The sequence below is a fragment of the Pipra filicauda genome, unplaced genomic scaffold (genome assembly GCF_003945595.2).
Source record: "Pipra filicauda isolate LSUMZ 115617 unplaced genomic scaffold, ASM394559v2 scaffold154_size2910363_pilon, whole genome shotgun sequence".
Lineage (NCBI taxonomy): Eukaryota > Metazoa > Chordata > Aves > Passeriformes > Pipridae > Pipra > Pipra filicauda.
This window is the reverse complement of record NW_024104040.1, coordinates 1,205,870-1,230,828: the sequence shown is the minus strand read 5'-3', so window position 1 is coordinate 1,230,828 and position 24,959 is coordinate 1,205,870. Positions and strand designations below refer to the sequence as shown.

General features: G+C 37.9%; 1 long non-coding RNA gene across 1 annotated transcript in view; it reads right to left on the bottom strand.

The window, feature by feature from the left end:
* LOC113993253 overlaps nucleotides 1-24,959 on the bottom strand; it is a 103,788-nt gene that overhangs the window by 66,804 nt on the left and 12,025 nt on the right. The window lies entirely within an intron of this gene.

Here is a 24,959-nt window from a genome sequence, read left to right as displayed (position 1 = left end):
ACAACAGTCAGAACTATGAGGGAATTGCAATAAGCTCTTCACTCAAAAAGGCATCTCTGAAAAACAGATCAACACACCAAAGAAGCAGATCCTGCTTCATAAAGAACTTGCATCAAAAGTTAAAGAAAAGAGGGGGAAAATGTGGAGAGTTGTGTTATCTTTTGTTTGCCTCTCTGTACAAAAAAGGATCAGTCATCTTTGTTGAGATTTTCCTACAGAGTGTTGTGTTTCCATAAAAAGAAACCTGATTCCTACTTACTTTTTCAAAAGAAAGGAGGACTACAGGCAGTCTTGGAAATTAAGATTTTGCAGACAGTGCCAACGTCTACTTTGAGCTAGGTGCCCAGAGCCAGGAACCTTATGCTCAGTTCTTCAAGGTGCTTTATGTGACCTTAAGCAAATATCAATCTCAGCCACAGAGCAGGCGGGAGGTACTGGAAGATTAACATATGATGAGAGCACTAAAAGTACAAGCAAAACTACAATGTCGGATGAAAGTATGCCTGTATACTACCAGACAACACTTAATGGCTCTGTTTCCTTCTCTGGGTTTTATGTTCATTGCTTTGCTTTGAGTCTATACATTGGAAAAAGATCTCTTAAATACAAAGAGAGACATAAACCAGTACATTTCTGTTTTCAATCGTCTTCGTTTTGTACACTGAACAGTAAATTTTTAATCTAATGCTGATGTAAAATGTGCAGGGTCAAACATTACATGGTAGCCAGGAACTTCAGAATACTACAAATGCTCATTTTTTAATATTTTGTGCATTTCTTTCCTTTGACTTTTGATCATACAATGTAACATTCAAGACATTGGGATTTAGAGGAGAGGGGAGGTTCTTTGAGAGTTTGAAGATTTTTAAATATACCAAACAAAAACTTAAAATTCAAGTGCAATTCAAGTTGCAAGCTCCTTAATGTAAGACTATAAAAGTGATTGTGTTTGGTAAGACCATAGGTTCATTTAATCCATGGTGCTTTTCGCCACAAGTCAACATATGAGAGTACTTGAGGAAGGACATAAAAGCAGGCTAGGTATTTCCAGTTTTTCCTGCCCAACCAATTTTTGCTCAGAAGGATACTGAGTCAGCTGGGGTTTCTACAGTTGCACTAATTCTCCGTGGATTTCCCTTCCATGAGGTTCTGCAGTCTCCCCTGGGACACATAAAAGCTTCTGGTGTCCTCAGTAACAAAACAGTTCTCTTGCCTTCTGTGTAAAAAACAAACTCACGGTAGTTGTCTTGATTGTGACTCCTACAACCACCAGATCACAACCTTTTGCTCCCAGTCTGGAAGAGATAATGAGCAGCAGATTCTTCTCTGCCCGCTCCACATGCTTCCATGCTTCATTGACCTTTGCCACAAGTGACCCATGGATTTATATTGAATCATAATAACAATGCTCTCACTTTTAGTCTCTGCTCCTTTCCTCTCTTTGTGAAAACCAGAATTGCTTTTTAACTGATACGAAGCATGAGTTCATGTTTGCACGAAAACATGAGTCATAACCTCAAGATTTCACTCCTGGGTGATGATGGGAGCTCAGAGCCCATCTTTTCATGTGCAAAGTTAGGTTTGTTTTTCCCATATGTATGACTTCATATTTATCAATTTTCAGTTTCAGCTGCCTCTTTTAATCAGTGTTCTGCTTTGTATGAGCTATCCATTACTGTCTTCCAGAATATTCTTGTTTACTACTCTAATTGTTTCTTTGTATTTAAAAGAAACATAATTTGTTTTTCAATAATAATTACGCTAGCAGTTTTCACAATACATTATTAATTCAATTACAGAATAAGAGACAACACTTTGTATTTTGAATTAGAATACTTCATTTGCTGGGAAACAGAAACGTTCTTAGAGCCAAGCTCTAAAAGGTACAAAAATTGCTAATGTTGTCTTCAAGATCATAGATAAGAAAATGACAGATGCATTATGGCACTGTATTTTAGTCTGGAGACTTACACATTTTTTGAGACTCTCTTTAGGCACAACTAACTGGGAGATGAACAAGATGCAACTGATACTCCATTATCTGATACAGAATTAATTAACTTGCAATAAGCAGTTAATCAGGAATAAGTTTATGTAAACATTAAATAATACTAATATTTACTTTATCAGGTTTTAGACTAAAGTTGAAAGTTTTCTTTTTGAATTGTTCCCATTCAAAAATATAAGAAAATTTCATCACAATAATGTTTATATTTAGAAATGTAACAAATATGTATATCAAAATAAGCCTGTTGTTTTATCTCATTTAGTCATTTAATAATACTTATTTTCCTTGGACTATACAAACTTGTAGACAGTAAGTGAAAACATAAAGAAGATTTAGACAGAAAACAGAGTGGGCAGAATTTCAACTACCACCAAGATAATTATTGAGCTGTTGTTTTTACAAAGCTGTATTTGTAGATGTGAATTAAATCTTCTGGTGCTAATACTTACATGTATTTTAAGCATATTAAAAACAGATTTCATTATTCCAAGGGAGTGGGACATTAATCCAAATCTGTCTGTTTGTCATCTTCCAAAAGAACAGTAGCAAGTTAATATACTTCTCCATTTGCTTCAGTCGAGCCACAATTCCACTCAATACTGAAAAGTCTGGAAATTTTAATTTGTCGCTTTTTATTAAATACACGTAAAATGGCAATTGTAAGAAACTTCTCTGTGAATTGTGCTGTAGCAAGTAGAGATCACGTACTCGTGTTCGAGTGGTAGATTCCACCTGGCACTCCTGAACAGAGGACTCCTCTTTGAATCTCCTTTTGACAAAGAAACTTCAGAGATGTATTTACATCTGGAATTGAGTCAGAAGGGTCTAACTTCCATGTGAAAGGTGATCAGATAAATTCTGTAAGCCATCTTTGCTATTCACTCCTTGTTTGCAAATGGGCATATAGAATAATAGCACCACAAATTAGTGTCTAATAAAGGAAAGGAAAAAGTATTTGGCTTCAAGAACCAGAGAAATCTTTCTCAGCTTGATTAACTTAGCGGAGTGAACAGAAGGGGGGTGTAAATAAAGTATCTTTTTCTAATGAATTTGTTGAAAGAGCTTTGAATTAACACAGGTGTATCACATAGCTGCATTCCCAGATAGTTATGGAGGTAATTGATATCAGGAATTGTATCTCAGAATTTATACTTACAGTTTATATGAAAGTTGGTTTAACAGGAAGCAAGATCATTTTCAAAACAGCTATTTGTTTTGTAGAATATTAAACCTCAGAGAAGAATTCCTTACTGTCAACCTTCAGAAGAGATGTGGAGATCAGTCCTACTGAGCTGCTGCTGTTATCTCCAGAGTGCTAAAGGCTTTTTTCATTGCTGGGGAAAAGCCTGCCATGCATTTTCAATAGGAAACAGCTCTGGAGTTCTTACTGAAGAGATCGTAATCAGCTCTGAATAACATCTCTTTACCTGCGGTCAGGAAAACCAGAAAGAAGAAGCTATAAGAAAATTCTTCTACCTTAGAAGAAAAGCCAGGAATAGCCTTATATGTCTATGTACCCAGATATGGGGCATCACACATCGGTTCCTGTACTTTGATAAGAGGGTGAGAAGGCTGCAATCCCAAAGACAAGCAGTCGATATAGTCATAGGACTGGGAATGCTCTAAGAAATCCTTAGGAGAGTATGTATGTGTACACAATAAATCCTGGGAGATAGGATCTCATTCAGCCCACACTCCATAAGAAAAGACCACATTAACACAGACTTGGGCAGCCAAAAAGTCTCATTCCTTGGCCTCAGAGCTGGACAAACATGGCCATAAGTATGTGCTTCTTTGTCTTTGAACAATGCCAAGAGTGACACCCCACAGCCAATGACATACAACATAGCCATTCCCACAGAAGCAGGACGCATTGTTTCTAATGCATTGGAATGTGGTACCAAAAGTGGCTAACTCTCTGCTGTTTCAGCATGCAGATGTCCATACCATGATCACTGAGACGTGTCTGCACCACAGGGGAGAGGACAAACCATGGGTGCTCTTGAGGACACATGGGAGGGAGGGAGGGAGGGAGGGAGGGAGAGCATCTGCTCCTCAAACTTGCAGACAGCTCATGCATGGATATCATTGTGCTCAGGTGAAGCAGGGTAGCTCAGATTAGTGACTTTCAAAAAGTTTTTTACTCCATTCTAAATTTGTTGTAGACATATAATTGCCAGTTAATCATGGAGCAAACAGAGCAAGATGGTAGGATGAGCTTTTTGATTTGTGAATTTGTTGGTCAAACTCTGATAAAGCCATTTAATCCTTGAAAAGAAAGAGAATTGGGTCCATGAAGTCATACTGACTTTGAAAACAGAGCCTCAACATTGAAAACATCCTGTGAAATCAGTTTGGATTTATACGTGGCTTCATGTGTTCCCCAAAGAAGTCAGTAAACAGACTACAGCTACATTCAAGTAAGATTTACTAAGAGTAGATGATGAAATGAGAGGGAGAGGAAAAAGGAATTTGGGGAAATGCTCTCAAAGACACTGTCAGGCCCCTGCATGGGCCAAGGGCTCCCCAGGGGCCATGGGGGGTTTCCTTGTGTCCATCCAAGGACAGGTCCTGGCAGCCAAGGCCCATCCCACCACCTCAGCCAGGAGCAGGGCAGCCAGAGGGCACCAGGGAAGCCCCTGTCCCAGGCATCAGGCACCTGCCTAGTGCCAGGGATAGGCTGGAATGTGGGCCTAAGGGTGGTCCTGACTCAGAAGGCACAAGGCTGAGCAAGGCAGGGCTGTGAGGAGTCGAAGATCAGCCCTTCTGTGGCATCACTGGGACAGGGGCTGATGGCCCCGGGGGGCTAACAGGGAGTCCTGGACTGTGGGCAGGGTGGGGAGGCTCCAGGTTGATGAACATGGACAGGCAGGGCTGACAGTGTCTCAGGGACACAGCGGACACAGCATGCAATGTCCTGGACAAGTGCCTGCTCTGGGTGCGCAGGTGGCCAAGCCAGAGGGTCCTTGAAGGATGGGGGATACCCGAAGCTGGAGAGCCCCTCAGCTTCAGCCCCACACTTCAGCAGTACCACTCCCATTGTTGCCTATACATGTTCTCTGTCTTCAATGCTTGTGCCAACTGCTCACACTCAGTCTGTGCATTTCAGGCTGGGGGCTGCGTCATTCATTGCCACATTCAAACCTCTCTTCTTCAGCTCTGCACTGACTCACCCCATCCCTCTCCATGTTTCAATCATCTGTCCTCATGCTCTGTAAGAGGTATAAAACCTGCCTCAGTATATATGGAAACAGCTTCTGAAGATTCTGAAGATTCCAGCTTCATTCTGTTCCCATTGCATACTACTCTGCAATAACCCCCATGCTCTCCTTTATTGGTACTTCCAGCTAACTGAGTTATGCAGAAGTGTGGTAGACCACCTCCAGATGTTCTGCTCACTTTTAAGTAACAGAAGAGATCATTTTTGCCCAAGGCGAGTTTATTTATTATCAGTTGTGGCCATTCCCTCCTTCGTTAGGCTCTAACTTTACATGTAAAGTAGTTCATGTGTTTGTGTGCATTTTAGTGCACCATTTGGCCACCAGTGACAAGCCTCAACAAGCCCTATGAGCCAAAAGGGCTTCAAATAGTGGTAACTTTTCCATAACAAGGAATTTCTTGCAGTGAAGTTTTTGATTGCATCAAGTCCTACCAAAAGACAGTTGGGAATGTCTTATTCAGTCCTTTTTAAAAAGCTAGAGACACAGTCTTGCCTAGGTAGGGCCAGGCTCTGGGGCTGGCAAGCGTGAGGAGCCTGTGGCTAGCTGCAACTGCTGGTGCACCCGCAGGGCTTCATCTTCTGGCCTGCTGGGACCCGTCCCACCAAAATCCTCATGGCAGCTGGAGCATTAAAGCAGTGCTTAGGAAACAATAGCAGTGAAGCTGTGGCCTGTGTTGGGATCACTCGCTTTGCTTCCAGCTCAGCAAAAGGGACATGTCCACCAATCCTTAAACAAGATGTACAAGCCTAAGAGTCTTCACCATCTATCTAGCCTTCTTTCTTTACAAGAATTTTAGGGTCATTACACACAGTTCCTCTGTCAGCGCAGTAAATCCCACAAAGAACAGCAGATGACATTTTAAATACTCCAGAGCTGTAGCAGACAAACTTTATGTGCATTATGAAATTTTACTTCCTTTTCTGATGAACATTTTCCTAATGATGTGTTTGAAATGGAGATATAGCTTTATTTTATCAGGACAATTAAGCTGTATTTCCCAAGCAGTGATGCACTACAACAAAGGAAAACCCCAAAAGACCTCTCTTTTCCCTAGGTACACTTTATAAATAATCCGTCTCAGAGAATGAGTTGCAGTCTTTTTTTCAGATATGCTCATATGTTCCTTTATCTTTTCTCAAGATGTGTTTTAAAGAGTTCAAGAAAGCACAAAGATGTTTGAGTCACATTAAAATCCTGTGCTGTTTTGTAGCATATTGTGTGTGAGGTTCCACAAATAGGATGTAACTGGAAACTGGTCTCTTTACTGGCCTCCCACAGCACTATTGTAAATGAAAAGAAAGCTTAGCAAAGCTTAAAAAAATTTTTATTCTTGCCTTTAGAACATCCTTCTAAATTAAGAGCCTCTTAATTCAATTTTAATGCTGGAAGAACAAGATCTGCATTGTTCACATCTGCCCATTAAAGTAAATAAGAACATGTTCTGGGGGAAGAAGATGCAAATGACTGTCCTTCCTGTGCCTTCAGTTCTTCTACTCATTCATTACACACCTATCAAGTTTGAGAGAGACTGAGGCAAGTGAGTACCAACAGCAGCTCTTTTACTGTGCTGGCATGACACTCACCGAGCCTTATCCCATACCTGCAACACTGTCCCTGTAGGAAAATTGCAAGTAACCAGGCTGTGAAAGACTATATAGCACAGCATACATATGAGCAAAGCAAGATGGCGTAACATCCACTGCTATAGTTTGGGAAACACTGTTCCATACAGCAAGGTAGTACAAGGATTCTTGGGGCCCTGCTGAGCTAAGCCAGAGTCCCCACATTCACTGTAGCTGTTTTTCCCCAAATGTGTATATCCTGCAGATACACTCGGACACCTCTGCACCTGGGATCCACTAGTTAAAAAATTAAATGCTGCTTTTTTTTATCTGTTCAAGATGCCTTATTCACTCCTTTTCATTTACCTGCATAAATAAAAGATGTTTATGAGCAGATAGTTAAAGTCATTTGATTAAATCTATATTGGGAGAGCAGGAAACTCTCTGTAAGACAGCAAAAATTCTATGGCTCAATGTTCGTGCCCCTTACTCTGAATATAGAGTCCTGGAAAAGACTATTGTAGCTTGATGCATCCTTTGCATTGCAAATTCCTTTTATAGTACTTTGCAGCTAAGGGTAAAGCGACGTAAATGAAAACTAAGCAGCATGCTAGAGAAACCAAAGATTGGTTTCTAGAATTTTCCCAGGGTTCACATGCATCTTGGATAAGATTTCCTTTTTCTGATGCACTACATATCCAATCGCAATTGTACAAAAAAAATAATCCCAGGCATAGACACAGGGGTATTACGTCAGCCAGATTCCATTATCCTTTATCCTTGTGTCATACGGACAGGCAATGTTTCCATCTTGCTGACAGGAGGAAAGTAAGACTGTTGCGTGGCCACAACCACAACAGTCATTTTTGTCTATCCCTTGCCCTCAGTTCACTGCCTCTCAAAATATGATTTTAGCCCTTTGGTCATGCAGTCTACTTATTCAGATTTCCTCTCCTCACTTTTGTCACCTGTATACGTCAGACATACATTCCTCACAAATCCATTGAGCTGTTCAACCAGGCAAGGAAGAGAAAATGCCAGAATTCTTTGGGGAGATTTTGGGGATGGGTGAAAAAAGGTCACAGGCACAGCAGAGGATCAGCACAGAGCTTGTGGCATCAGCCACAGCTTTGCCTCAGCACTCATTCATGATACATAAAACTTCCTAAGCAAATGGCATCACTCTGAAAAGACAACAGAATCTGTGATTCTAAACATAACATAGCTGTGTCCTTTTTTTTGTATTACAATAATATCTACTTATTGCCATCTTCATTTTATTTGTTTTCTTCTCCCCACTGATGCTTGTGCAAAATCAGCATTGAAACTATAAAAAAATCTAATTTTTGACCCTATGACAATGACAAGACACTATAACTGTGATAGAGGCATTTTATAAAAGTTCGCTATAGCTACAACGATTGTACAAAAAGTTCTGCTGATTTAAGAAAATGAAAAGTCAATACATCCTTGTATTGCAAGTTATTCAGTTCACACTGAATTTCATATTTAAAGTGAAACATATTGTATATTGGTGTTATTCAAAATTTCTGGGGAAAAGTAATTAATTAAAAAATCACACTGAATATCAACTTAAACTTCCATTTTTTTTAACTAAGATGCACCAAAATCATTAAAAATTGATGCCTCAGTCTGTATTTTTGATTCAGAACAATGTGCTTTACTATTTATCTTACTGTAAATTTGTTTATCCTGAGTCATCAAACTATGTTTTGATGTATAAGAAAATATATTATATAGAAGATTTAGTTCAGGGACATATGAGAATGTTAACTTCTACTTTACAAAGACATGAAGTTATCTTGTATATCATGGTAAACTGTAAAATAAAATGTTATTCTGATATGAAAAATACGATGAACTCTACTTATGTACACAACAGGCAAGTGAACATGATGGTCTTACTTGATACTCAGAAGAGCCATGCACACCTGCTCTAAAAATGTGAATTGAAAGAAACTGTAGACATACACTAATGTAGCTTTATTATTAGCTTGCCAGGCACTAAGCAGAACTGGCTTCATGGCCATGAACTGTGGGCATGTGAAGGAAATGGAAAACCAGTTTACTGGTTTTCAGCAGGAATACATAGACTCGAAAAGAGTTAACTATGCCAACTTCTTAGTGAGTTCTGCCATTAGGAAAAAAGGAATAGGTAGAAGAGGATCATTTCCAAATAGAAATGAAGTGATAGACACAGAGCTGTGCATAAAAAAGAACAGACTTGTTACAATTTTTAGCAAATTTTGAGAGTAGAAGATGAAAAGAACAGAACAGAAACATTTTCCCACAACAAGCATTTGCTAATTCTGCCTTCACAAAACATTCGGAAGTCAAACTGCACCCTCAAAATGTCCATTTAGAATCTTGCTTCATCTAATTTCTGTTCAATGTTTCTTCATTTAACTTCTTTCAGTCAAAGCCGGGGTTTCAGAAGTCTGGCTCCCACTGAGGAAAACCTATTTTATAAAAAGTTAATGCAATTAAAAACATTAACAGAATAATAACAAAAAAAAAAGTCCTAGAAAAGCAACAGTTCAAAATTGTAGCCAGCATCATCCAGAAAGAAGCTATCTGGCTTCCAGAACGGGGACAGGGACAGAGAAACAAATCCCAGTGACTAAGAAGAGCTCTCAGTGACATGTCCAGAGAGGCCATGCAAACAGGTTCATTTTGATCTGGAACCCCTGCGGGGTCCTGCACAGCTGAAAATATGCAGGCTCCCACAGACTTCCAGAGCACGCACATGCTGGCCAACACAGCCATCTCGCATGGAAAGAATATGGGTCCCACTCACTACTGGGGGGTAAAAAAACAGAGGGGATGTCACTAATACTCCACCCTATCAGTGCCTCTATTTCTCATCAATGCAGTGGCTTCAGATTTTTGAAGCCAGTTATCTGAGCAATAAAAGGGGTGTCGAGGCTCTTCCAGGCATTTTGCTGCTAGGTCCTGACCATCCTGACTATCTTTTCCTCTTAAAAGCATTGGTGGAGTTCCCATCTTCACTCCTCCCTTCCTTTCTCATTTACTATGTCTCACAAAATATCAGGGACTTCCGTATGAGACAATATCTAGTCTTTCATTAGTTATAAATCCCCAAAGAATTTTATAAAACTAACCATAAAAGTGTTGCCAGCAGTTCAAGGGAGGTGATCCTTCCCCTCTGCTCATCGCTGGTGAGGCCACAGCTGGAGAATGGGTCCAGTTCTGGGCTCTTCAGTCAGAGACATACATAAACATACTGAAGAGAGTTCAACAAAAGGCCACAGGGATGACTGAGGGATTGGAGAGTCTTTCATTAGGAAAATCTGACAGAGATGGGGCTCCTCAGCCTAGAGGAGAGAAAGCTTGAGGGGATTCCATCAATGTATATTAATACTGAAGGGAGGGTGCAGAAAAGATGGAGCTCTTTCTAGTCGTGTCCAGTAACTGGGCAAGAGACAATCAGCACTAACTGAAACACAGGAAAACTGAACATCAGGAAAAATTTTGCTCCTGTGAGAGTGATGGAGCATTGGCACAGGTTTCCCAGGGAGTTTGCAGAGTCACCATCTTTGAAGAAAAGAAGTCTAAACTTGGTCCTGAGCAACTGGCACGAGGTAGCCCTGCTTGAGCAGGGGGGTTGGGAAAGATGATCTCCAGTTGTGCCTTCTACCTTCAACCATCCTGCAGTTCTTCTGAGAGATATTTCTAACAAATTCAAATGTTTTTCCCAGATGCTGTGTTTTTACCCAGCAAAAATACAGGAAACAATGTAACAGGCAGTTCAAATGTGTTTATTCATTGAAAGGTTTTTCTCTGAATAGAGTGGGATTTGATGAAAGATGAAGGCCAAGATGCAAAAAAAATCCTCCCAAAAATTATTTTGAAGTGGAAATTTGTTTGGGAGTATATATATCTTAGAAACTACAGAAGTCAGCAGTGGTACCTATTTAATGAAGAAATAAAGCAAGAGGTATAAAAACAATTAAAGTAAGTAGAAGACTTTCATTTGTCCATTTAAAAAAGATCGCATTACTAAACAAAAATTGAACATACCTTTTATAATGTCTATTAGCCCTTTGCAAATCTCCAAAAATGAAAGATTTTGCTGGAAAATCAACCCTGCCCTTTGATAGTGACTCATTACAATATGTTGCAAAGTTCTGCTGCAAGAATGTGCTTCTATAATGTGACCTTCTTCCTATTAAATAATGCCAAGACTTAAGTAAGGTGCTTGTTCAAACTTCTAAATGAATCAAATCCAAGCACATTATCCTAATTCTGATATTATCTTACAAGAGAGAACTCATGCAACGAAGAACTTTAACGTAATAGTGCTCTGGGGTATATTGTGATCCAGCCTCATTATTAGAGGACAAGGAGTAGGAACTTGCACGGCAAATTCTGACATTTAAAAAAAAAAATTCCAAATCAAATATCTGAAATCTTCTGGAAAACAAATTGAGCTGTTTCCTACAAGATAATAGCTGACCCCCACACACACACATTGCTCCATCTAAGATTTTGTTAGTTCTTTTCTTAAATATCATCAAATGGCACCAGCTCACACCACTGTGTGTAAACTGAAAGTTTTACACCCTCTTTTCTGGTGTGATTTCTATGGACTCTGTGGAAGTTCTTTGATTCATGCCATCAAATATGAAATCTGAATCAGGACTAGTCCAAGCAATAACCTAGTTCCTGCAAATATGGCTTTTCCAAACCAGTGAGTTAGCAACCCAAATGCACATGTGGGGGAAAAAACCCCAAAAAATTAAAGGAAATGAAAACCCCAAACTTTTTTGTTTATTTGTTTAAAAAAGAAGTCACATTATGAAAAAGATCATCTTCTAAATTTTCTCAGTTAGGTGGGATCCTGACCACTAGAAAAGTTTTAAACTTATGCAAAACTCTGCTCTTTAGAACTGTTGAAAGATAAAACTTCTAAAACTGATCTTTCCACCTTGCTTCCTCTCCCCCAGCAGAACTATTTTAAGAGCAAGGTTGTCTTCAGGAAGCCGAATTCTAAACCATCATCTCAGGTTAGCAGCAACTCCACTGGAATATCCAAAGAATTAAATAGAAATTTGCATGGAGTAGGTCATTATTTTTTTCATGTAGAAATATCAAAACACACCTCACTGAAAGTTTCTCAAGATTACTTTCAATTAAGATTTTATATGACCCCAACTATGAATTGCCCTTCTGGGACTAAACTCCGCTCCTGAAATCAGTTTGTTGAACTAATGCTTTCAGAATGTCTTAGAGAAACAGATAACTTTTTTCTTTTTTAAAACTACTTCACACATGTTTTAACTTATGCATTCCCCACTATAATAATATTTCATTTTTCTACAGATAACAAAGTATCAGTTTTCACATTTTGTTCCCTGGCATCTTCTTGAACAAGCCAGCTCAGGAGTGGTGCCTATAACCCAAGTGATATGTTACTGCCCTAAGCACTGAAATGAGTGAGTTTGGGTAGGGAGGAGAAAGGTTCTTACAGTCAGTCTATTCTTGTTTGATTTTGCCTTCTGCTGAGTGCACTCATCACAATACTTTTTCTATAGGCTTAAGAACATCATGCTGGAGTAGAAGAGGAATAAAATAACAAGCCTTTTGAAATATTGGAGAGTGTCTGTAGCCTGCAGCAGAGGCCAGTGTCAGGCAGAGGATTTCAATGTAGTTTTTGCACTTCTCAGTCCCTTGCCACATTTCCTCCTTCAGCTGGAAAATTCACTGCAGATTCAGTACATTACTCTTCACCTAACATGTTGCCCAGGAGCAGGACAAGACCCTGCTCTGTTCAGGTTTTGGCCATCACCACTTCTCTCCTCTGAGCGCTTGCCCTAATCCAGAGGAAAAACAGTATACATTGCTGGATACACTCCAAAATCTAATTAGTTTAGCACATTTATCATTTATTCTGTTCTGTTTTCTTTATATTTGCATCCACATAAGGAGTGTTCAAGCAGCTCCTACACATGTATTAAAGAGTATATCATTGCTATGATGCTAGGCCAAGGCTGAGCGTTACTAAATCATGACTCTAGCTAATATCTACTTCTTGTTTGTGCTTAAATTAAGAGATACTAGACAAAAGTGAGAGGAGAAAAAGTAGCTCAGTTATCTGATATTTAAAACCCTGGGCATGCTTTGCAAGAAAGTGATTTGGCTGCCCCATTAGGGAGAACATTTTAGAGGTAATTATTCCACACACTGCCACATTATTCCTCCCTTAGGACTCTTCAAAACACAAGTGTTGCTGTTCTTCATGCTAACCCTAGGGCTTCAGGAGTTGTTGTCTCTACAGAAACGAGCTGTGGTCCGTGTGCTGGAACGTGTAAGTGGAAGGTCCACTAGCTCCTAGGAGAAAATTTCAGGGTGTTACTGGCATCAGCAAATGGAAAAGTAGGATATTTTTTTTTTCTGTGTTTTTTCAGCTTCTATCAATGATAAGTTGGAATTAATACAAAATTATCAACTGTTACTTCTATTGAGGGAGAACTGACAAATGACTGATTTGCTTCTACTTCCAATCTGCTTTTACTTCTCCCGAAAAAATAAGGCAGATTCTCCTCAGCAGCAGAAAAAAAGAGCAAAAGATGAGAAGCTTGAAAGCTCCAAAAGCCAGAGAAGAGAGGAGTGTTGGGTGGAGATACTGAGAGAAGGGCAGGAAGTGGCCAGGATCTGCACAGCGATAAGGAACATGGATGGACAGGGATGGTTGGCGCAGGCTGTTGATCAGGTTGGGCACAGGTAAGAATCCAAACCTGAAGAGAAGGCAAACTAGAGCAGTTGCTACTTGATCAAATCACAGTCCTGGGAAAGCTGAAAGCAAAGTGTTATACCTAAATCCAGCTGGCAAAAGGGATGGAGCAATGTGCTAGGATGCTCAGAGAAGATTCCACAGATGACAGCAGGGAGAGGGAGAGATGACCAGAAAAGGGCTGTTTTCCTGTGCAAGTAGGAGGCAGAGAGATACAGAAGAGCTGTCGATTTGGATCATAATGGAGATTTGGAAATAAGGCAGCAGTGGGTTAAATCTGCCAGACATGTCATAAAAGCATTCACCTAAGGGCACTTGCACACTTTTGATGATTTGTGAATGGTCAGACTTTTTTCATCCTTAGCTCATAAGATGGATATTTTGAACTTGCAGTCTGAATAACTGACTAAGCATTTCCAGATTTGGTCATTAAAGCAGATCATGCGTCTTAGCTTCTTGAAAGCTATTACATTAAGTGGATTACTAGGGAAATAAATATGGAAGCATTTCTGCAGCCATAAATATCTCTAAAACGAAGATGAGCTCTTGAAAACTTTGCAACTTGCCTTATTCAAACACTCTTTATGATGTCATTGACAATGCACATTATAGGGGTTCAAAAATAATACTGAAATTAAAGCAATGTCAATATTATCCTCATCAAGGCAAATCCTCAAACAGATTAAGTTTTACTGTTCACTAATCCAGATGTTACTCAGTTTCTAGTTAAGGCAGCTGATGTTTCATCTAGGTTTGTGATAGCCTGTCTTTGTAGTGACAGGAGAGTTTTTGATTACCATATGGTTGGCAAGTGTAAAAAGCTCATTAAATAAATAAACTTTGTAATTAGTTAGTACACCTGTTGTCAATATGCAGTATATCTGTATGGCCTTTTCATTAGATTTTCTGGCTTATATGTACCTCAAAAACAGAAAAATCCTTGATCATTTTAAGCTAGAAGGACAAATGAACAGTTTGTTACAGGAAAAATACCCTCATGAACTCTATAGACAATCTCGGTATTCATGCAACTTCTCCAACAAAGCACTAATAGCCTAAACCCCAACTGAGCAGAGACTATATAAGTGAAGACAGTAGCTCCACTGGTCTGTAACAGTAACAGTAGATCTGTAACTACTGATACAATCCAGTTGCTGTCTAGTAATGATTCTTGAAGCAATAGACAACAAACTCTCTAGAAATAAACCTCAAGTATGCCATTGACAGATAAATTCTAGCAAAAAGCTTGAAACAAATAGGAATGAGAAAAAAATCATCATTGTTTCCCTGCTATCTTGAATATACCATCCTTTTTAATAAATGAAGTATCCAGAGGAAGAAGTGTATGCTATTTCAAACTTATTTTGTGAGCTAGACAGACAGCAGGGAAATAAAACTGCAATAAGTAACATCACTCAGCAAGTCATAATTGAAGCTTTTCAAAAGAATGACTAAAAGCAAGTTATAGTATTTTATCTAACTGGAAACTGATGGAAGCTTGTGAAACACACAGGCTAAATTAGGGAAAGTCCTTGAGATTTGCTGTAGGCTTCACTTCTTCACTCATTGTGCTGTCACAGAAAGTGCTAAAGCTTCCTTAGTCACAATGAGTAAACAGAAAAACAAAGGGATTAATAACCAGAGAGTTTGATGTATTTTTGGGATTCAGGAGAATCTTTATGTCTGAAAACGGATTGTTCTATTGTTTAGTGTGCCCTGAAAAACTGGTGGGAGAGCTTTTTTGTGTAAATTTCCATATGTTGTTTAATTTGCCCTTTTCAGGAATTCATTTGCTGCTTACATTCATTTAGGTTTCAATCATTCATTCATATACTATAGAGTGTTATCATTCTCTCCCCACCCTCAAAGGATTGCCTTGTATAGCTAATGCAATCAATACTTCAGTCTAAGGGGATAAACTCTATCTCAGACTTCCTATTGTTTTGTGGTTGATTTGATTTTATCTCAAACTACAGACATATCAAGCAATATTTTGTCTGCATGACAGGTCTATTGCTGGGATTTTTTTTCCTTCTTCATTGTTTGGACTGGAACCACTATTTATTTTCATTTCCTAATTAGTGTTCAGCTGACCCAGAGTCATGTTAGAGATATGACAGGAGTTATATTTATTTTTTCCTCATCCAGGTTGTAACTAATTTAAAGTGATAATATTTGTGCCAATCAAACACACCGTTGATACTATTTTAGTAATAAATATTCATAATTAACTTACATCATAAGGACTTCAGATGTAATTAAATTGGCTTAACATTTAACATATGATTCAACCTATTTATACTGAATATTTGAGTCAGTTGAGTTTCTAGTAAATAAGAGACAATCAACCAAAGTGGAGCTCCACTAAAATTCTTTCGTATTAAAAAGAGGGTATGCCAAAACTAGACACACAAATTGATTAAAAAAATTAATTTTATCTTGTTCTGAAGCACATACTTTCTAAGAAAAAAAGACAGTATTCTAAGTTAATGCTGGAGGCTGCTCTTCTGAAGCACCTTTAGAGACAACAAATTGTAGTTTCTTATTCATAAGCATACACAGTCATTCTTATTCAGTATGCCCGAATTTTCCCTAACTTGTGTGAAGAGAAAATAATCAAAATAAGGTTAACTTTATTTCAATCTTCTTCAGTTCATCCTGACATGCTCGTGTCTTTTCTTGTTTCCTGTCTTATAGAACAGCACTTTATAACAGTGTGCTGCAACTGTGCAAAGAATTTAGGAGGAGGGCCTTCAGCCATTCAAGAGAGAGATATCACCCTATCTGCCACACTTCCCAAAATATATCAGGCCTAAATAGTTAGAAGTTCACAACAAGAGATGTTTTGACTCCAGATTTTTATGACAGATTCTTATTTTAAAAAATTTGGAAAGGATAAATGTGCAGTTGAGGGAGTTCTTGTTTGTCTGTGTTTCATGGCATTGTCATATGATGAGGAAAGCAATTCTTACTTGACTTAATAAATTTTTACAATTATTTTCCAGATTACATTGTCAACATCTTTATCGCTCTTGATATTCAGACCCATCATGCAACTACAATAAATTTTCCTGGTCTTTGGAAATAACTGGTAAACACTACCTTTGATAAAGGCGATCAGAACCATTCCTGTATTGCCATCAGATTTGGTTTATAATTTCAGTTGGAAATTGTGTATGTTTTTAGTGGAAAAGACGAAAGAAGAGAGGGGAGGAGAGAGGAGGAGAGGGGAGGGGAGAGGAGGGCAGAGGAGGGCAGGGCAGGGCAGAGAGGAGGGGAGGGCAGAGGGGAGGGGGGAGGGGAGGGAAGAGGAAGAGGAAGAGGAAGAGGAAGAGGAAGAGGAAGAGGAAGAGGAAGAGGAAGAAGAGAAGAGAAGAGAAGAGAAGAGAAGAGAAGAGAAGAGAAGAGAAGAGAAGAGAAGAGAAGAGAAGAGAAGAGAAGAGAAGAGAAGAGAAGAGAGAGATGAAAAAATGGAAAGGAAAAATTTGACTTCTGAAAAATCAACATATTCAAATGACTTTTCAGCTTTTTGTAGCAAAATATCTGTTTTCCATTGGAATGTTGGAATTGATACCATAATAAATAAATTAAAAATTTCCTTTCAGGTCAAATAAGTCTGTCTAAAAGCAGATTCTCAAAACCACCTATCTGCATATGTATTCATATTTTGGTTGCAGAACTAACAGATTTTCTGCAATTTTACCCACTATGCATTTTAGCCATCATCAGAATGAGTGATAAAAAGATGAAGAGCTTTATCATTGCTTGCTTGTATAACCCAGGATTTGCCTCCCTGCTATAAAGGTGAACCACTTTTATGCCTGTTTATGATTCAAAGGATTTGGAGGGACCATGGATGACAAATCTACAGAAGCCCTGGCTTAGCACAGAAATTCAGCCAAGTGTCAGGGTGGATTAGCTCTACACACTTCTGAGGAGTATCACATTGCAGCATAGGAGAGCATTGTCCGTGGGTTTTGGTTAGTTCTTCTCCTTTGGCATCTCATTCCTGACCTCTGTAACCTGCAGTTAGGGACTTTTCTGTTTCCAGCATGGCTCCTCTCAAAGTGCAAGAAGTAGGGTGCTATCAGCTTTGATACGTATAGACCACTGAGATAAAAGGCCAGAGAAGAGTGGGAATTTATTTTAAATTAAGATCATTTGAGCCAGTGACAGTAAAAATGTAGGGTTAAGCATTTGGACTGCTTAACTTGGTGGCCACGCCTCTAAATCCACGGGGTCTGCAGCTCCGAAGGTAGTTTAGTCAGAATAGGAATCCATCTAAATACAGACTGTTGTGAATGCAGGACACATTTGGACTCTGAATGTTAAGCTGGAATACACTATCTAATGGGAAAAAATTCATCATTTACTATCAAAATTAAAGGAACAAACATACAGTGAGAAATGAAGAGTACAATTTTTGGTGACCTAAAAAAAAGGTTGTTTTGTTTTAAATTGCAGTAATAAAAATGTCACAGGTAAGGGAGATAAAATTATTGTCCATATTTTGGAACACAATCTGTTCAGTCAAAAATTAAGATGCCTGTTTTATTACTGTTATTTCCATCTTTGAACCATGCTGTCTCTTTATAAATCAGAGCAGAGAAAAAACATAGCAACATATATTATTCTTTCTTTGTCGGAATCTGTTAGCTTTGTGACTGTGTCAAATCCTGCCATTTAGTATCTGGGGGTTTTATATATATTTAGTACATGAGTTTGATGCTTTTGTGGGAAACTGTTTTCATTTTGTGCTGTCTAGTATAATATCTGGAGTCATGCTTCAGTTGTTGTTGTGAATAAAGATTTACTGGGGAATGCTCAAATAGGGAAAGGCTGTCATGTTGCAGTGACAAATCTAATGTGTGAAGCAATCATGTCCCTGTAAAAATAAAGATTTATGTAGATATAATATCTTTAGCTACAACAGCTTATTTTGAAAGCTATTTCAGGACAGCTGCTATCCAAAGAGCCTTTCCCTTCTCTCTCACTTCATGGAGATGATTGTAATGTTTTTTTAAAAGAATCTTAGTTTTTTCTCTTTTAATTTTTATCTTAAATGTACATGAATATGCACACTCTGAGCCCTATTCAGACAGATTAAGTTTTGCCCAACTTTCTCTGCCTTATTAACAAAGAAATCCAGGTGTTTCTGGTGATAGGCCTGAACCACCTGTGTCAAACCATAAAGAAACATAAAAAGGGAACTGGCCAGTACCTAGGCTGCCTAAAGAATGCCCAAAGGTCTCATAAAGAGTTTAGGGTTTAGATCAATGGGAACTAATCTATTTAGTCCTTTGGAATATGGATTAAATTTATGAGAACAATTTATTTACACCATTAACAAGTCTACCTGCTGCAGAAATTATCGTTATTCTTTAGTGACTTACAAGAAAGCATAATAATGCATAGCAGTTTGAATATTCTCCTGGCATAAAAGTTGTGTGAGTTTTTTTCTTTTTGAGATGAACAGTTAATTACGTTTGAATAATCAGACCATATGTTCTAAACTTTAGGAATATTTGATTGCAGAGCTGATAGGGACCTTCCATTTCTGAGTACGGGCATCTGAACTGTGCTGGTTCACAAAAGGATGCAACTACACTAAACACTAGTTGATGGTTCTAAGGAAGCAACTCACTTCTTTCTGCAAAATATGAGAGATTTTTGTTTAGGGAATATATCGAGCAAGGGGAATATGCTAGAACATAAAAGGCCTATCCACTGTAAGCTGTTCTTTATCATCCACCAGCTCTCTCAGCCAATTTATTGTCTCTTGTTTATAGAAGATTGTTTTCCCTCATGAAAATTGTTTTTCCTCAAATGAAGAAGACTTCTTTTCAAGCATTTGGTTCATCCTTGTTTCATACTTTCATCTTTTTTGTTCCTTTAAACTGTACGTTTTGGCCTCCAGGTTGCACAAATTTTGGCATGTTCAATAAACTAAAACAATTTAAGTTATTACTCTTGGATTACACAGTTTAGAGACCATAATGTTGCTATTGTGTCTTACCCTGGGAAATAATAGGGTTTTCGTACATTCAGTGCAGCAATAGGCAACGGTGTTCACAAGAGAGCTATGCTTACAGTGGCCACTTAAGGTTTTCAAGCTGATGTTACTGCTCTACTGGGTCTGAACCTTTGAAATCAAAACATATTTAGCAGTGTCCAGATTTGATTGTGTTAAATAAAAAAAAAAAAATGAAAAAACAATATGTACTGCACTCAGGATGGTATGACTGCAAAAATCTCAGATGAGAATAGATAAAAACCAAATAAAAGAAAAAAAATTAGGAGGAAAAAAATAATACCCTAAATAGGTTTCACTGGCCATTAAACTTGAGGTGAGCTGTTTAGATACACAGATTCTTGTGGATGAGTGATATGCAGCTTCTCCACAGCCTGTGGCTAGAGCTGCTAATAGACACCCAGCACATCTCTAAATCTAAAAGGCTTTGCAGTAATCCCACGACAATTCCTCACCTCCTGTCTCGGAAATTTTCTTATTCTCATATTGCATTTTCTTTTGCTGCAATGTCTATTTTAAAATTAAGGAACGTTGTTTTTTTAAAGTGGATTTTGATACTCTGGGCAGCATATGTGTAATAAAGCACCAAGAGCCTATGGAATTATTTTAGCAACTTTGTTCAAGATAGCTGCCCAAAAAAATAGTCATAATAAATCAATAGATTAAGATGTACAGTAAATTTAGTCTTGCATCTTGATAGTGATTCTCACAGAACTAGTTAAGTGGCTCCATAGAGCTCATAGCAGATTTTCTTGAAGATTTCAGAGAGGAAAAGAGGAGGTTTAACAAGCACTTCTTGAAAAATATGACTGCTTGCTAAGGTTCATTCCATTCTGTTTACATCTTGTTTGCTGGGTACCGTTTTCTTTTCCTGCAATAGACTCAACAATCTTCATACAGACCAAATGAAGAAAACCTGAAATATCAACAGGCCACCCAGCTAAAAAGCAGCAGGAGGTGAATTTACATGCTCTGCCTCTGGGCTGGGCACTTACTTTCTTACAAGCCTACCTACCTCCTACAACAATGCTGTGTGAGTGACTGGTACCATCCAGCGCCTTGCTGGCGGTTGTCATTACCATCACTTTCTTTTTCATTCTTCTTTCTGCATGTGGCGTAAGACATAAAGTACAGAACACTTACTAACTCCTTAGGACACTTTCTGACTACTGACTTCCTAGTCTGACTAATTATTTTATCTAAAGTGATCAACTTTATCTAAACTCACTGAATTTTGACAAAAAGTGAGAACATTTGGCAATATGTTTTCATGTTTAGATTTTCCAGTTGATATTGAGGTAAATTTTAAAAACAGGTAAAATTGTCTCTTTAATGTTTCAGCTAGAAGGAGGCTAAATCTGTTATTCAAATGTGAATTTACTCACTTCTCTTTGCCCTTGACTATACTTGTTGATTTCCCCCATTATATGTATAAAGAAGTAAGTATGAAAAAGTCGGCTGCCTAATTTTAATGAGTAGCAACTGTATACATTAAAGCCCAAATGGCTTATTCATGAGTCAAACTTTTTTCATCATTGTTGGATGGAACTTAGTAACACCTGCAGTTTCATTTGCATTCTCATATCCATTTCTACATAAAGAGAAGGGAATGAGATTTGCCATCGAGCATTTCACAGTGAGACTGTTATACATTTAATATTTATGGTATTTTTATCTGCATTATAAAAATATCTGAGAATTTCTTTCCAAACAAAAGCAAAAGGAACTCTGTAAGGAAATAGTAAAGTAGTACTAAAAGGACTGTTTGGGACAGGAGGTGTAAATCAGCATAGTTTCACTAACTTCTACATTGCTTTTGAAAGAGGAAGGGGGTTTTTACTGGTTTGACTAAAGTCAAGTACTTTGAAAGTAGCTAACATGAGCAGTAAGATGAACAATTCCAGGTTTAAATGCGTTTGAGTAATCCTTCTCCACCTACTACATGTGGCCTGAGGGAAGGGGATGAAAAGCCATAAGACAAAGTACAGCAAATAAAACCAATAAAAGAAGTGGTATCTGTAGAATCATATTACATACATCTTTGGAGATCTGTAAAGCCCATTGAAAAGTAACGTTAAGCTGAGGCAGACAAAGATACCCTCACAAAGAGGAGTAAGTTTTGATCGACAGGTTTATATGAAAAAAAATTAGTTTTAGTGCCATGGGTGCAGTGAAATTGTCCAGTCTTTGTCTTTTTCAGCTTTTATGATATAGCTATGCTATAAAATGTGTCATATGAAATCTTCATAAAAACCATCTTGACATTTTATTAAGAGCTCCAGATCAGACTTAAAAAGGAAATGTAGCTTCTCCATTCACAAAAATGTCTTCCTGATTGCACTTATTTTGTATATACTTTTCAGCCTCTTACCACTTGTTTACCAACTCTCCATTTTTCCTTAGGGTTAATATATAATAAACATTTTATCCACGAATATCTTGAGATGGAATAAAAATCTCCATCAATGCTTTTAATCAACACTTAACTGCATGCATTTCTGCTTGGTCTCTAGAAGTCATGTTTGAGAACACTCTTTTAGGTAAAGTCTTGAAAGATTCAGCAGAGACAGGGAGGGTAACAGTCAAAAGTACTTTTTTCCCAAAGCGTCTGAATGAAAGGTACGTTCAGATGTTCAAGTGTCTGTTTTCTCCTTCTTTCCTTTCTCTTATTCTTTTACCCTTTGTGGGCAAAATTATTTCAAAACTTACCAACACTTTTTGTTCCACTGTCATAGCTTTGTTCCCACGGCATTCAAAAAGATTGATGTTGCCCAAAAAAAATCACTCATTAAGAGTTAAAAGGAGACCTGCATGGTGCCAGACTGTACCGCATCTGTCTTGCATGAGGTTGCTGTGTGATGCCCTGTAGCATCTGGCACTGGCCACTCTGAAAAAGGATGGTGGATTAGATGGATCATGGATGTAATCCACTTTGACAAGATCTATGTTCCTCTGACTCAAGGAACATAATCCAATTATTCAAAGGAGCGGGCACACCATAGATAAAAACACAAACTCTTGTGCTGAATTTTCAGCTGAAGCAATATAAATGCAGTATGTGTTGTATTTGAAGAATGTGTTGATGAGACATATTTGTTCAGGTCTTACTTAAAGTTTGTTTCAAACATGAATTTGTGTGTGTTCCTGACAGGATTTTTGCTGAAATGGTAGAACACTGAAAATATTACTCCTGCCCCACAGGCCTATATATTACAATGTTTGATGGACCAAAATTTTAATGACAAAGTTATATTAAAGGTCAAAATTTAACTGCTGCATGATTCTGGTATTTTAAAAAACTAAGCCCTCTCCACAGCTAACTCTAAAGTGAAACAGAGAATCCTTGTTGTTAAGTCAAATGTAGAAAGAAACCCTTTTGTGTTATGTCCTTGCAACTTTCTCTTTTCTATTCTTTTTTGTTTGGTGGTCTGGTTAGTTTGTTTGTTAAATGTATGTATTTATTAAGATTGGGGTCTGACCTCACTCCTTATTTAATGGAGAAAAATTTTTGAACAGTGAGTGGATTCTCTCTGATCTGGCAAGACGTGCAGCCTGATTATAATTTTTCATGTGGTTTGTAAACAGAGAGGAGTGTGTGTGGACTCTTGCATAAGTGTAGTGCAAACTGTAACCTCAGAGCAAGCACTGAGAATCTCTCTTACTCTCAATCCTCAAGAAATAGCCAACTAAATTATCAACTACAATGGGCTTGGCAAACAAGTGATTGGGAGAAGATGGTGGGTGGAGAGGAAAAGGAAGAAGGAAGGGTAAAAAACAGTATGAGTACATCCACCATTTTCCCTTAAAAACTGAAGTTAATAGTGAAGCATCAACCACTGTGGGTCATTAGATCATCAGCTAGTTTAATCCTTACAGTTCTTTAAGCACTTTAAATCAGCTGTGAATTGGCCCTTGACTTTAGTATCACTGGTTTTTTTTCTCATGCTATGTGAACAATTTGTGATTTTAGAGGCATAGAGTGGCAAATACTTATAACTACGCCTGCATAGAGCTCAAGTTTAATTGTTTATCTCTATTCCACAGATTAAAAAGCTCTCTACACAGCATTCAGATGGTTATTCTGTGCTTTCCCATATGCTGCTTGCTCTATTACTGCTTTCTCAGTGTTAATTGAAACAAAGGAATTCCTCTTCTACACTCAACTCCCACATAAAGTTCACCTTTGTCAGAAAGTTGGTAAGCTGGTAGTCAACTAATAACGTTCATAACAAGGGCTGGTTTAAGATTTTCTAAACATTTTCAGCAGCAAAATATGCATCATTTGTGTAATCAAAAAGGATTTGCCAACTTTGAGTGATATGTCTTCCTCATTTCTGAGGTTTCCATTTTGTGGTTATCAGACATAACCTCAGGTAGTTATATAACAACATCACAGAGAGAAAAAGATTTACTGTTATTAAAAAGGATCTATCCTAAATTCCCCTCTGCACAGGGAAAAAAAATAACTTAAACAGCAAATCAACTACTTCTTTCTGAATATCCCATATGAGCCATTTACCTATCCATGTATACACAGTTTATTACTTGCAATCTGTGGGTCACAATTCTTTTGATTACAGTCCCAGCAGTAATATCTAGCAATAAGGTGTTATACAAATTGTTCTAATGAATTACAGAGAAGACATGAACCAAAACTGAATTTCATGAACCTCATTCCCTCTTGAAATATTATTTTGAGCCCAATTTAAGGCACCCTTACCCTTATGCAAAGCGTAATGTAAGCTTCCTACCTAATGATTAAGTAGACTTAACACTATGAGATCATAGTGGACTATTTTCTTCTTCACATTTTAGATTAACATTGTTACTAGTTTCAACAGACACTATTGTAAATCACTCAAAAATATCTATATCAAAAATGAATATCAAAAATATCACTGTTCACTGCCTAAGTCTTTTGGAATAACTCACAAGTACTGAGGTAATGTAACTAGATGAAAGATCTGAGGTATAACTGATCCAAGCATCTTTGGAGACCTCCAGAAAGTCATCTAAACAAAACCAGTAATGCTACTTACGTGGCACCACCACATTTTTTCCAATAATAACATGATCACAATTATAGTTCTTCTTGCCCCATCTGCCTGGTGTCATTCTTGTGTACAGAACTGCAAACCTGGATATAACAATATGACTCCTCAGTGTCAGGAAAAAAAGAAGCTGGAGGCTTCTATTAAATTCTAATGTAGTCTTCCTCAAAAACCCGGTATTTCACAATTTTTCAGAGGTACTGTACATGCAAACTTTGCATTGATTTGCATTTCAGATTAATTTTTGTTTATAAGCTTTTATTGATACCCCTTGGGCAGAAAAAGATTGTTAGCTTTACAATAAAGACTGA